Source organism: Heterocephalus glaber, unplaced genomic scaffold (assembly GCF_053883595.1).
Source record: "Heterocephalus glaber isolate CG9 unplaced genomic scaffold, H.glaber_assembly_v1.0 deba00001472, whole genome shotgun sequence".
Taxonomy (NCBI): Eukaryota; Metazoa; Chordata; class Mammalia; order Rodentia; family Bathyergidae; genus Heterocephalus; species Heterocephalus glaber.
In genome coordinates this window covers 69,472,943-69,488,145 of record NW_028258315.1, presented here as the reverse complement: position 1 = coordinate 69,488,145, position 15,203 = coordinate 69,472,943, and the positions used below count along the sequence as shown (strand labels likewise).

The window sequence follows — 15,203 nt, the reverse complement described above, 5'->3', positions numbered from 1 at the left end:
TCCTTCCCGGGTGTTCGTCCCTGCAGTCAGCTCCTCGGAGCGTTTGGTAAGGCCCTCGGTCTTACAAGAAAAATATGAGAAAATAAAAAAATGGAAACAAAGTCTTCGTAAATAGGGAAGGATGGAGGGGGTAAAAGGAGGACAGGGGAATGGGGAAAAAATGAGAACCAAGATATATCGTATAAAGGTACAAGATCCCAATGATGAATGTAACTGTGTTGTATACCTAAAATGTACAATAAGCTTAATGGAAAAAAAAAAAAAAAAAAAAGAATGCCAGTCCCCTTGGAACATGCCACTGCTGCCAGTTAAAAAGCCAGGCAGAGGGCCAGGTATTTAGCTCAGTGGTGCCACCGCCTGTCTTGCAAGTGCAAGGACCCAAGTTCTATCCCTGGTACCAAAAAAAAAAAAAGCCAGGCAGAAATGTGTACCAACTGGTACAGGACCTCTGGCCGATCAACAATGCCACTGTTACTCTGCATCCACTGGTTACAAACCCCTATACCTTGTTGAGTCTGCTCCCTCCTCAAATGACCTGGTTCACTTGCCTGGATTTTAAAGGTGTCTTCTTCTGCCTGCAGCTGGCCCCCCAAGCCAGCCACTCTTCACCTTCAAATGGGAAGACCCCAATATGGGGTAAAAAACAGAACCAACCTGGACCAGACTTCCTCAAGGCTTCAAAAACTCCCCCACACTATTCAGGAAAGCCCTGGCTGCTGACCTAACTGCTTTCTCAGGGAATAAACTAAACTGTACTCTTTTCCAACACATAGATGACCTCTTGCTTGAAAGCGAAAACAAACAGGACTGTCAGAAGGGGACATGGGCCCTTCTGTGGCTGCTTATGGACTCGGGTGACAACGTATCCTGGAAAAAGGCACAAATATGCCAACCTTCTGTCCAGTACCTAGGTTCATTATAACCAAGGGACACTGCTCCCTGGGAATGGGGAGAAAACAAGTCATCTGCTTCCTCCCAAGACTTGATAAGAAAAAAGAAACTCCGTGAATTCCTGGGGGTGGCCAGTTTTTGCCGAATCTGGATCCTGGGGTTTGCAGAAAAGGCCAAGACCCTCTATGCTGCCCTGACCAGACCCAAGGGGCAGCCTTTAAAATTAGAAGTTCAACAAGAATCAGCCTTCAAAAAGATCAAATGGCTCATCAGCATTCCAGCATTAGTACTGCTGAATGTGAGCTGAGAATTTAATCTCTTTGCTCATGAAAAAGACCACGTAGGCCCTTGGAGTTCTGACTCAAATGGCAGGGCCCTGGCAAAGGCCAGTGGCCTAATGATCTAAACAGACACAGTAGCAGCCAGTGGCCCCTTGCCTCTGGGCCCTAGAGGCATCTGTCACCTTCTTTAAAGAAGCAGACAAATTGACTTTAGGACAAAACCTCCAGGTAAAGTTTCCCCACTCCATTAAGACTCTGATGAGTGCCGGGGATTTAGCTCAGTGGTTCCGCTGCCTGCCCCGCAAGCGCAAAGACCCAAGTTCGATGCCAGGTACCAAAGAAAAAAAAATAAAAAGACTCTGATGAATAACCAAGGACATAAGTGGCTCTTAAATGCCAGGATGACACAGAACCAAGGGCTGCTTTGTGAAAATCCTCGAATTACTTTAGAGACTGTTCAGTCTTTGAATCCAGCCACCTTTCTGCCAACCAACCAAGGGCTTCCAGACCAAAACTATGAAGAAGTCATTGATGAGCTGTTCTCCAGTCAACCTGACCTCACTGAGGTACCAGAGCCCAGACGGAATGCTACCCTATTCACGGACAGTAGCAGTTTCATACAGGATAAGAAACAGCTGGCAAGATATGCAGTCACTACCACAGTCCAAATCATTGAGACAAGCCCCCTCCCAAAGGGATGGTCTGCACAGAGAGCAGAGTTCTGGGCACTCACCTGAGCCCTTCGATGGGCAAAGAGAAAGACTGTTAACATCGACACTGACTCCAGATATGCTTTTGCCACAGTCCCTGTCCACAGGGCTATAAATATATAAGGAAATAGGACTACTGACAGCCAGAGGTAAAGGGATCAAAAATAAAGGAGAGGTTGGGGCCAGGGATTTAGCTCAGTGGTTCTGCTGCCTGCCTCATAAGTGCAAGGACCCAAGTTTGATCCCCAGTACCAAATAATAATAATAATAATAATAACAATAATAATAATAATAAAAATAAAGGAGAGGGCCGGGATTTAGCTCAATGGTGCCACACCTGCCTTGCAAGCACAAGGTTCTGAGTTCAATCCCTAGTACCATAAAAAAATAAAATAAAATAAAGGAGAGCTATTATAACTCCTGGAGGCTATTTAGGAACCTAAGAAAGTGGCCATTATCCACATCTGGGGAGAACAAAAGGGGCAAGATACTGTCATTCGAGGAAAGCTGGCAGACTGGATGCTAAGAGAAGCTGCCCTCACTGGTGTGACACCAACTCAAACTGTTTCCACAGAATTGGCCATACTCTCTAAAGATTACCAGAATACAGAATCAATATACACCCCAGAAAAACATCAGTGGGCCCAAGAAGGGATGTTCAAAGGCCCAGTTCATGGTGGACTCTGCCAGATCAAAGAACATTCATACCCCAGTGAAGAGCATATGGCCTAGTTCAAGAATTCCACAACTTCCCACCCAGAGGAAGGGGCTTCCAGGCTACCATCCATCCCACCCCTCCCAGCCCAGAGGTAGGGGCTTCTGAGCCACCATCCCACTGCTCCTGGCCCAGACAAGGGAGCTTCCCAGACACCATCCGTCCGGCCACTCCCAGCCCAGAGGCAGGGGCTTCTGAGCTGCTGTCCCAGTGCTCCTGGCTTAGAGGAAGGGGCTTCCAGGCCTTTGTCCATCCCACTGCTCCCAGCCCAGAGGTTGGGGCTTCCCGGCCACTGTCCATCCCACCATTCCCAGACCAGAGAAAGGGACTTCTAGCTACTGTCCCACCTCTCCCAGCTCAGAGGAGATAAGCCGCGCAAGCGCCAACAGCAACTTGCCCCAGGTCGAAATGAGAAGACACGGAAATAAGTCTCAAAACCAGACTTCCTGATCACCTACAGCAACCCCAAAGGGAAATGAGATGGAACACTCTGATGCTCAACCACCTGAACCCCCTGAACTGGCAACAAAAGAGGATCTGGGAAAAATGAAATCCAAAATAATTTCTCAGATAACAGCAGACATTGTGCTCATAATGCAAGACATGATTAATAAATCTAGAGAGGAGCTGAGGAACATGATGGAATCCCAACATAGGAAACAAATGGAATCCATAAAACAGATGCAAATAGATTTCCAGGACATGAAAAACTCCACTGAAAGTCTACACAGCAGAATGAGACAATGTGAGGACAGAATTTCATATATAGAAGATAAGATTGCAATTAGTGACCAGGAAAAGAAAAATTGCTTCAAAATTATAAGGGACCACGAGAAATCAATCCAGCAGCTGCTAGACAATGCAAAGAAGAATAATATAAGACTGATTGGAGTCAATGAAGAAACAGGAGAGAGTGCAGATGACATAAAAAAAAACTCTTCACAGAAGTAATGGCAGAAAACTTCCCAAGCAGGGGAAAAGAACTTGACATACAGATAAGTAAGGCATATTGGACTCCAAATAGCCTTGATCAAAAAAAATCTACACATAGGCATATAATTGTTAAAATTCCAGAAACTCAGCAGAAGAATAAAGTTCTACAAGCAGTGAGAGAAAAGAAACAAGTCACATACAAAGGAAAGTCCATCAGAATCACAGCAGACTTCTCAACACAAACCATCAAGGCAAGAAGAGCTTGGAGTGACATGTTCTAAGCTCTAAAAGAAAACAGCCTCCAACCCAGATTGATGTACCCTGCAAAACTATCTTTCAAGATTGATGGAGAAAGAAGATATCATGACAAAGAGCACCTTAGGAACTTCATGAATACCAAACCAGCACTTCAAAAAAATTTTAGACAATATCCTAAGAACAGGATATTGTCACAACAATATCCACAATGAGGATCACAACCCCAGGAAGCAAAGCAGAATGAAACCATCTGGCATGACAAGAAATTAAATGTAAAGGGGGAGAACCCAACAAAAGGAAAAAGTCATGGCAATGATAACTCAATATGTATCAGTTATAACCATCAATGTTAATGGTCTCAATTCACCAATCAAAAGAAATAGACTGGCAGAATGGGTCAAGAAGCAAGATCCAACAATATGCTGCATACAAGAAACACACTTAATTCAAAAGGAAACTCATAGACTGAAAGTTAAAGGGTAAAAAAAAATACTCAATGCAACGGGAACCTGAAAAAAACCAGGAATAGCTATCCTCTTTGCAGATCAAGTAGATTTCAAATCAACACTGATTAAGAGAGACAAAGAAGGACTCTACATCCTTGTAAAGGGAACAATCCAAGAGGAAGAGATGACAATCATAAATATCTATGCACCAAACACTAGTGGGCCCAACTATATAAAACAAATACTAACAGACATGAAAAGTCATCTATGCATTAATACAATTGTAGTGGGGGACCTCAATACCCCACTATCACAAATAGATAGATCAACTAGACAAAAAATAAGTAATGAAATACTAGAACTCAATCAAACTCTTCAACAAATGAACTTAACAGATGTTTACAGAGTGTTCCACCCCACAAAATCAGAGTACACATTCTGCTCAGCTTCACATGGGTCATTCTCAAAAATAGACCACACATTCATGCATAGAACATGTTTAAGTAAGTGCAAAGGAATTGCAGTTATCCCCTGTATATTTTCAGACCACAGTGCAATGAAATTGGAGATCCATAGCAAAAGAAACTCAAAAAATTTCATAAACACATGGAAATTGAACAACACACTTATAAATAACCAATGGGTCACAGAGGAAATTAAAGGAGAAATCAGACAGTTTCTTCAATTAAATAACAATGACAAAACAACATACTGGAATTTATGGGACACAATAAAAGCAGTCTTACGAGGGAAATTCATACCAGTGAATACACATATTAGGAAAACAGAACAAGCCCAATTAAACAACCTGATTCTGAACCTCAAGCTTCTAGAAAAAGAAGACCAGGACAGACCCAAAGCTCATACAAGGGAAGAAATTATAAAGATCAGAGGAGAAATCAATGCAATGGAGACTAAGAGAATGATACAAAAAAAATCAATGAAGCCAAGAGTTGGTTCTTCGAAAGAATCAACAAAATTGACAAACCCTTAGCCAACCTTATCAGAAAAAGGAAAGAAAAGGCCCAAATCCATGCAATTAGGAATGAAAAGGGTGAAATTACAACAGACCCAGCAGCAATCCAGAGGATCATCAATACCTACTTCCAAAACCTATACGCCAATAAGTTGGAAAACACAGAAGGAATGGACAGATTCCTAGATACATATGAATTACCAAAGTTGAACAGAGACCTAAAAATTCTGAACAACCCAATATCAACCAATGAAATTGAAAACATAATTAAAAACTTATCAACTAAGAAAATCCCGGGCCCTGATGGCTTCACTGCTGAATTCTACAAGATGTTTAGAGAGGAACTATTGCCACTACTGTTGAAACTTTTGAATGAAATTGAAAGGGAAGCAATGCTCCCAAATTCATTCCTGGAAGCAAGCATCACCTTGATGCCCAAAGCAGAGAAAGACCCAACTGAAAAGGAGAACTATAGGCCAATCTCACTAATGAACATAGATGCAAAAATCCATAATAAGATACTGGCAAATAGAATCCAGAAGATCATCAAGAAGATCATACACCCTGATCAAGTGGAATTCATCCCAGGGATGCAGGGATGGTTCAACATACACAAATCAATCAATGTAATGCACTATATCAATAGAACCAAGGACAGAAACCATATGATTATCTCCATAGATGCAGAAAAAGCATTTGACAAAATCCAGCATGCATTTATGATAAAAACCCTACAAAAAATTGGAATAGATGGTCTCTACCTCAAACTGATAGAAGCCATCTATGAAAAACCAACAGCCAATATCATACTAAATGGTCAAAAACTGAAATCCTTCCCACTCAAATGAGGAACAAGACAAGGATGTCCACTATCACCACTCTTGTTCAGTATAGTTTTGGAAACATTAGCCATTGCAATTAGACAAGAGAAAGAAATAAAAGGAATAAAGATAAGACATGCAGAAGTCAAATTGTCATTATGTGCAGATAACATGATACTGTATATAAAAGACCCCAAGAACTCCACCAAAAGTCTTCTAGACTTAATAACCAAATTCAGTCAAGTAGCTGGATACAAGGTCAACACACAAAAATCAATAGGTTTCCTCTACACGAATAATAGACTCACTGAGAGAGAAATAGGGCAAATAATTCCTTTCACAATAGCATCCAAAAAACTGAAATACCCAGGAATCAACCTAACAAAAGAAATCAAAGACCTCTTCTCTGAAAACTATGGCACTCTGAAAAGAGAGATTGAAGATGATATCAGAAAATGGACAGACATCCCCTGCTCCTTGGTAGGAAGGATCAATCTAGTGAAAATGGCCATACTTCCAAAACTGCTATATAGATTCAATGCAATTCCAATTGAGATCCCAGCAGCGTACTTCACGGACCTTGAGAAAACAATCCAAAAATTCATTTGGAACAAGAAGAGACCTAGAATAGCAAAAGCAATTCTAGGTAACAGACATGGCAGGGGGTATCACAACTTCCAACTTGAAACTATACTACAAAGCTACTGTGATAAAAACAGCATGGTACTGGCAAAGAAACAGACCTGAGGACCAGTGGAACAGATGAGAAGATGCAGAAACAACTCCAGACACACTCAGCCACCTCATCTTTGACAAAGGAGCCAAACACCCTCACTGGAGGAAAGATAGCCTCTTTAATAAATGGTGCTGGAAAAATTGGGTTTCAACTTGCCAAAGATTAAAACTAGACCTATATCTCTCACCATGCACTAAACTAAAATCAAAATGGATTAAAGATCTAAATATTAAAATAGAAACGCTGAACTGTCTGGAACAGAGGTTAGGTAGAACTCTTGAAGACATTGGTGTAGGAAAAGATTTTATGAACAAAACCTCAGTTGCCCATGAACTAGCACAAACAATCAACAAGTGGGGTCTCTTCTTACTAAAAAGCTTCTGCACAGCAAGAGAAACCACCAGCAGTGTGAAGAGACAACCCACAATGTGGGAAAAAATCTTCACCTGCTGTTCCTCAGACAAAGGTCTACTATATCTCGAATCTATAAAGAATTTTAAAAGATCAGACCTTCTAAATTTAAAGACCCAATCCGAAAATGGGCATCTGAAATCAACAGACATTTCTCAGACAAAGAAGTAGAAATAGCAAATAAATACATGAAAAAATGTTCAATATCACTGGTCATTTGAGAGATGCAAATGAAAACAACACTGAGATTTCACCTCATTCCAGAAAGAATGGCTGCTATCATGAAATCAACCAAGCACTGTGGAAATCAGTATGGAGATACCTCAAAGAACTAGGACTGGAAGTCCCATTTGACCCAGTTATTCCCCTGCTGGGGATCTTCCCCAAAGAATTAAAAGAATCATACCACAGTGATATATGTGCACCCATGTTCATAGCAGCCCAGTTTGTAATAGCTAAAACTTGGAAGCAGCCCAAATGCCCATCAACTGGAGACTGGATAAAGAAAATGTGTTTTTTTTTTTATAAAATGGAGTACTACTCAGCCATAAAAAATGAGAAATTAGAGACATTTATAGCTAAATGGATGCACATTGAGGTGATACTCTTAAGTGAAATAAATAGGACACACATGTATAAATACCGAATAGTTTCTCTAGTGTGATTAACTGACAGTGTAAATAAGGACAAAAAGGTATAATAGATAATGTGAAATAGGAAGAAAAGGAGCAAAGGGGAAGGGGAAGTGGGAGGGGTAGGGGAAAAGAAAGAAGGGAATGGAATTAATATGAGAAAATGGAAAAATGGAAACAAAATCTTTGTAAATAGGGAGGGATAGAGGGGTTGAAGGGAAGGCTGGCCAAGGGTGAAAAATAGGAACCAAGAGAGATTATGTAAAGGTGCACATTTCCAATGATGAATGTCATTATATTGTATACCTAAAATTTATCAATGATTAGAATGAATAATTGATAATGCAAAATAGGAAGAAAAGGTCCAAAGGGGTAGGGGTAGTGGGAGGGGCAGGGGAAAGGAAAAATGATGAGAAATGGAAAAAATGGAAACAAAGTCTTTGTAAATAGGGAAGGGTGGAGGGGGAGAAGGGAGGGCTAGGAATGAGGAAAAAATAAGAACCAAGATACATCATGTAAAGGTTCAAGTTCCCAATGAGAAATGTAATTGTGTTGTAGATCTAAAATGTACCAATAAAAGAATTAAAAAAAAAAAAAAAAAAAGAATTCCACAAACTTGAACCACCTGGGAAAAGCAGACTCTCGGGCTCTGTTGGGCTGATAGTTCTACATCCCCTGGCTGTCATCCCTCTGTGAAACCATAAGTCAGCAATGCCTGACATGCACCAGGAACAACCTCCTGCAAGAAGCCAAGCCAGCCCCAGGAATCCAATACACTGGTATGTCAACTTTGGTGAACTCAGAAGTAGACTTTACTGAAGTAAAACCCTATCAGCTAAAGAAATACCTGTTGGTTGTTGTCTGCACATAACTCAGGTTGGGTCAAAGCCATACCCACCTGGCCTGAGAAAGCACGCAAAGTTGTCAAGCTCTTGTGTGAGGTCATCCCTCGATATGGACTGCCCCTAACAATGTGAAGTGACAATGGGCCAGTTTTTGTGGCCAAAGTGGTACAAGCCCTTGCTGACTTGCTGAAGATCAGATGAAACCTTCATACAGCTTACAGACCCCCAAAGCTCAGGGAAAGTAGAACACATGAATCTTACCCTAAAGACCACTCTAGCCAAGTTATGTCAGGAAACCCAAGAGGCCTGGATTGACATGTTACCTCTAGCACTACTCTGGGGTCTGATGCACCCCTGGGCTATCAAGCTATTCCCCTTATGAGATTTTGTTTAGAAGACCCCATCCATAATAAGAGCATTTAAAGGGGACATCAGACAGTTCGGAGAAAGCAATCTAACTACAGAATTATGGGCTCTAGGCAAGATTTTCTCTTAGATTCATAAGACTATTCCTGAGAGGATCCCCATCTCCTCAGTACATGCCTACTGACCAGGGGACTCAGTTTGGGTTAAAGACTGGAAAAAGGAACCCTTCTGAGCTATCTGGACAGAGGCTTACATTGTTGTACTTGTCACCCCCGACTGCTGCTAAAGTTGCAGTTGTCCCGTGGGCCCATCACTCGAGGCTCAAAAAGACCCACCCCACAGAGGGCCTAGACACCTGCACAACATACCCAGACCCCAAGAATCACCTCAGGACTAGACTTAAATGGAAGACCCTGGGCTCGACCTGACCTCGGAGACATCACCACCAAACAGCCCTGCTCTAGTCGAACTGGAAGCTGACTAGTCTACACACAGGTGAAGCTTGAGGACACAGTTCATGGGATGCCTTCAATCATCCTATGGACTGTTATCTTTTTTTTTTTTTTCTTTTTGGTACCAGGGATCGAACTTGAGTCCTTTCACTTGCGAGGCAGGTGGCAGAACCACTGAGCTAAATCTCCAGCCCTGGACTGTTATCTTTATCCCTGGTTTCTAGGCCTCCTTGGAGTGCTTCCCTTAATTTTCGCTGTTGGCTTGGCTGCAGCTGCCCCAGTAGACTGGACAACTGTCCATAGGATTCTCCTAGCCTTTGTCTTTATCATTAGTATAGAGTATTTCAACAATATTCTCTGTCTCCTTTAAAGATAAGTTGTTCATGGTGCCTGCCTTGCAAGCGCAAGGTCCTGAGTTCAATCCCCAGCACAAAAAAAGAAAAGATAAGTTGTTCACCCCCTGCCTAATCGATAATGGCCAGCACCAATAACCTGTTGCTGCTATTGGTCCTTATGGTGGCAGTCTTGAGATATGACTACCCAGACCTACTACCCTCCTACCTCTCTAACACCCTAGAACTGGTCCATGCTTTACTAAACCAGTCTCACCACAGTCTCCCACAGAGGACTGCTGGCTATGCCTTTCTGTTTCCTCAGCCTCCACAGAGGCCACCCCTGTCTCACCCCAGGTTTGGTCACTATCTACATTGGTATATCACCCTGGTTTATGTCTTAAAAACACTTCCCCCCAAGCTTATGGCTACAGTCAAAAAGGATTTCCTTAGGTAGAGCCAGGCATCTTCATTCACATCAACCCATATTTGGTCTCACTTCTACCAATGTAAAACTTACCTTTCAAGCTCTCCTCTTCATAAAATAGTCCTACCTCCTGGGAGGCCTCTGCTCCTCTGCTATCTCACCTACAGTCCACTCTACACTGCTAGGGCATCTGATGCCCTCTGACTGTAATTTAAAGTTAGTCTTACACCTTCCTCACAATCCTCTTGATGTACCAATCTCAGGCACACACAAACACCCTTTCACCAGCCTGCCCAAATTGAATACCTTGAAACTGGTCAATGTAGGACCCTACTTCGTAGGGGACATGAGCTCTCCTACATGGGGAACTTCTTCTGGAGTTCCACAACACTACCAACCCCTCCTACCTGCCTACTCTTACCCAACCTCCAAAGGTCAAAAGGCCTCAAAATGGCTACTAATTGATACAAACAAGTTTCTCCTACACTGGGAAAACAAAACTCAAGGTGCTACTCATCAGACTCACACAGAACAGGCATCCCCTCTTATTGAAGTAGCCCTAGCCTTCACACTGAGAGCATGGGACGGATATAATGGAGCCATCATGCACCACTGTAATGTCCAAAACCATTTTTGTCTGTCTTCTCCTGGCATTTTCTTCTGTGGAACTTCCACCTACCTCTGCCTCCCTGCTAACCCGACAAGAACTTGCACTCTTATCTATCTCAGCTCCAAGACAGACATTGCTCCTGGAGACACTGACCTTCCAAATCAGTCCAGGCTCAAACTTGACAATGCTGAGCTCCCTTCCTGATATCTCTGATAGTAGGTTTAGGAATAACTTCGAGGACTGGGGCCAGAGTCACAGGCATAACCACTGCAGCTCTCACCTACCAGTTACTCTCTCAAGAATTAACTAGTAGCTTAGAAGAAATCTCTAATTCCGTAATAGACCTACAAAAGAGAGAGACTCTTTAGCTGCAGTCACTCTTCAAAACCACTGCACCTTAGACTTACTAATGGCAGAAAAATGGAGTGCCTGTATCTTTCTTGGGGAACCAGGGGTTATTCATCTGCAAAAAGTCTCTGAGACAGAGCTGCCAAACTCTGGGAGTGACCCCAAACCAGCAGATTTTGGAGTTTCTCCTGAAGTAAGTGAACATCATGGTTTGCCCCTCTACTTGGAACTTTGGTCCCCATCTTCCTGTTACTGATATTTGGCCCTTGACTGTTTAGGTGCCTCACAGAATTCCTCCAAGACCAGGTTTAGGCTCTCACAAGACAGTCAGTGCATCAACCATTGGTGAGAGCTCACCTAGGCTATAACCCTGTATCTACTAGTGATGCCCTATGAGGCTATGCCTGTATAAGGGAATCAAAGGGGAGAAGTGATAAGGAAATGTTGCACAACAAAGCAGGCCTTTGTCTGTTGCCACCTGTCCTCTGATTTTTGTTTTGTTTTTTGTTTGTTTGTTTGTTTGTTTGTTTTGGTACTGGGGATCTAACTTGGGTCCTTGAGCTTGCGCAGCAGGTGGCAAAACCACTGAGCTAAATCCCTGGCCCCATGTCCTCTGATGTTTTTTGCCATAAGATGTTCTGTTCAAGCAGTGTAACTGTTCAAGCTGCTTGATGTTCCTACCTGAAGTTTCAAGATGTTCTGTTCAAGTAATGTAACTGTTTGAGCTGCACAATGTTCTTACCTAATGTTTCAGGGTGTTCTTCTAACTCTGCCCTTCTGTTTCTATGAGCATGTTCACCTGGTACATGGCCCCACCTCCCCACTCCACTGATCCCTATATAAGGTTGCTTCCCTCTGTGTTCAGGACTCAGACTTCAGAGTAGGAACTCCTCTGAGCCCACTGGCATAATAAACTTGGTTCCCTCCGTCTCTCCGAGTGCTGCCCTCGGTTTCTTCACCTCCAGAGACCTTCAGATAGCTGTAACACTTGGCTGTAACACAGAGCTGTAACACTTGACTATAACACTGAGCTGTTGCACATTGCTATAACAAATGAACCTACATATATGGACTTAAGTGGCCAGTAACAGATTTAATCCCCTATATGGAAGGGGCATGGGGGACTCTACTAAGTTAACTAACACAGCACCCTCTGGCACCACAGAGCAACTGGGAAAGAGCTGCTTGTTTAGTTTAAGTTCTTTGAAAACCTGACTGACACTTGGAGGAAAACACAAGTGAATCACTACTTAGTACCACATACAATATGAACATAGGTGAACTCCAGCTTGATTTTAGATCTAAATGTAAAAAGAAATATAGAAAGTTAACATAAAATAATGTGGGAACTTTATTTTTGGGGGGAACTTTATATTGAGAAGACTTCCTCAATGAAACTGAAAAACACAAGCCATAGGAAAACATTTGATAAATCCCATCCACCAGTTCTGTTCATTGAAGGCCACTATGGGAAAAGTTGACAGACAAGTCACAAAATAAAAGAGCTGAATGTCTAGAATTGTAAGAGACTAATATCTAGAATGTGTAAAGATTCTTATAAATAAACAAGAAAAAGACAAGAACCCCAACAGAAAAATAAAAAATTTATAGGAAACAAAAACCAAGCGGGTTAATGGGCATATTCTGGGATGCTTAAACCCACTAGAAATCAAAGAAATACAACATAAAACAGCACTGAAATTTCACTTTACAAATTTTAGACTGGAGAAAGATAGAAAAATAGTTAACACCAAGTGAAGCTGGGATAGAGGCTATGAGATTTTACAGGCCCTGCCGGTGTGAATGATCTGGCCATGCTGGACAGCAACCTGGCAGTTCTTAGTGAAGTTAAGAATAAGCTAAAAGATGGGCCAGGGATTTAGCTCAGTGGTTTCACTGCCTGCTGCGAAAGCGCAAGGACCCAAGTTTGATCCCTGGTACAAAAAAAAAAAAAAAAGAATAAGCTAAAAGAGAAACATAAGAATGTTCCTCATCAGATACATGTAATTGAGAATATTTCCTGTAAAGGAAATGGTTTAATTGCTTACTCTTCCTCCTAAAAACATTTGTCGCTGCGATTGCCCCATCCCAATTAAGATTGTTCAATTATAACAATGATATGTATATTGCAGAGTACTTAAAAAAAGCCAAACCAATACCAAGGTTTGGAAAACTGAAGGTAAAATTGCATGTAGCCAGGAAGTAGTGCTGCTATGACGCCAAAGTGATATAGGAAGTAATATAGGACTTCCAAATGATATAGGGAAAATATTATAACTCCCAACCTGCTAGAGGTCCAACATGCCAAGTTTGTATTACCCAAAAGTGAAGAATGAATTCTAAGGAACAATGGCGGTTAAGAGTAGGAAATACTGGGCCAGGGATTTAGCTCAGTGGCACCGCACCTGCCTAGCAAGCCACAAGGTCCTGAGTTTGATCCCCAGTACCACAAAAAAAAAAGTAGCAAATATTGGGCCAGGGATGTAGCTCAGTGGCACCATGCCTTCCTGGCAAGCACAAGGTCCTGAGTTCAATTCCTGGTACCAAAAAATAAGAGTAGGAAATATTTATTGAGGGGAAAGATACAGCTCCTGAGTGGAAGAAGAGGGTCAAAAAGTGGGTTGCGGAGGACCCCACTTTTCAGGGAAGTTTTTTTAAAAAACTTTTTTTTGGGTACTGGGAATCGAACTCAGGACCTTATGCTTGCCAGGCAGGTGAGGCACCACTGAGCTAAATCTCCAGCCCAGGGAAAGTTTTATAAAGCACAGCCACGTGGGTACAAAGTGGGTTAAAGCTATGATAAGCCAATAAGGTTACAAGTATAGTCACTTAGGTAATAGTAATCCAATGGGGGAACAAGTCACGTAACAAGTATATATGGAAAGAACAGACTTCTTCTAGGAATCAATGGGTCCAGAGGTCTTGGTGACTGATATCTATCTAGACTTCATTAGAACAGGTGTTACCACTTTCTTGTCCTTTGGGGAAGTATGCAGGCCTGGTCATTTTGTCTTTACCTTGAGGTCTAGCCTCTAACAGATGTGTCTCAGGTCATGGTTGTAATGTGTTTTATCTTTTGCACTGACTCTCTTGAGGGCCTAGCCCTGACTGCCTATAATATTTTTTACTTAACTTAGCTATCTACAATAAAAGGCATATAATCAAGCCACTGTGGTGTTGCACACCTATAATCCTAGCTCTCTGGGAGACTGAGGCATCTTGGGCAACTTAGCTTCTTTTCTCAAAATAAAATTAAAAAAGAGGAGGCAGGGGTTGAGAACATAGCTCTATATAAAGGCCCTGGGCTCAATCCCTAGTACCACCACCACCACCACCAAAAAAAAAAAATCACTTGCTTCTATAACTTTTTATTTTCAGAATGTCTCCTGAGCCACTAATGAAGGAATCCAACTACCACCATCCTAGGCCAACCAGAGACCACTCCAAACCCTCACTTCCCAGCACAGCTCACCTGGGGACTCATCATTAGCAGTCTTGCTATTGATAGCAACCACTGCTCCCTGGGCTTTCCGAACCTTTGTTCTTGGGAAGCCATTACCCCTGGTGCTCTCTTGAGCCTTGTTCTTGGCAGGTAGCCACCATCCCCTTTCACTGAACGTCCGTCCCACGCCCTATAAAAGACCCCACAGCCTGTACAGGAGGATTTGCTCTGATCACAGTGCTAGGGTGGTACCTCCCAGGTTCGTTCTGAAATAAACCTGTCCTGTTGAGCTTGTACCTTTGTTGTTTTTCTTCCTTTTTTCCTAACAACTAACTTCGCCATAAATCCACACCTACCATCACCAGAACTACAATAAAAGGAAATCAAATGACAAACTTAATGAAGGCATTGAAAACATTGTTTTAGATTTCCAAAGCTGTACTTGTTCCAATCTGTGTTTGAGTTGGAGGAGGAAATACTGTTAATCTCCTCATTAGTCAGTCCTCCCCCACCAGACTGATCCAGCCCCATAAACAATAGAAATAATTACACAGAAGAACTGTGGGTTTGT

The 15,203-nt window shown here is 42.2% G+C and overlaps 1 long non-coding RNA gene across 1 annotated transcript in view; it reads left to right on the top strand.

The window, feature by feature from the left end:
* Positions 1–14,903, top strand: part of LOC147826397 (uncharacterized) — a 111,865-nt gene extending 96,962 nt beyond the window's left edge. Inside the window, exon 4 of the long non-coding RNA XR_015439524.1 lies at positions 14,569–14,903. This is a non-coding gene — a long non-coding RNA (uncharacterized LOC147826397). The remainder of the gene's footprint in view (positions 1–14,568) is intronic.
* The last annotated feature ends 300 nt before the right edge of the window (positions 14,904–15,203 follow it).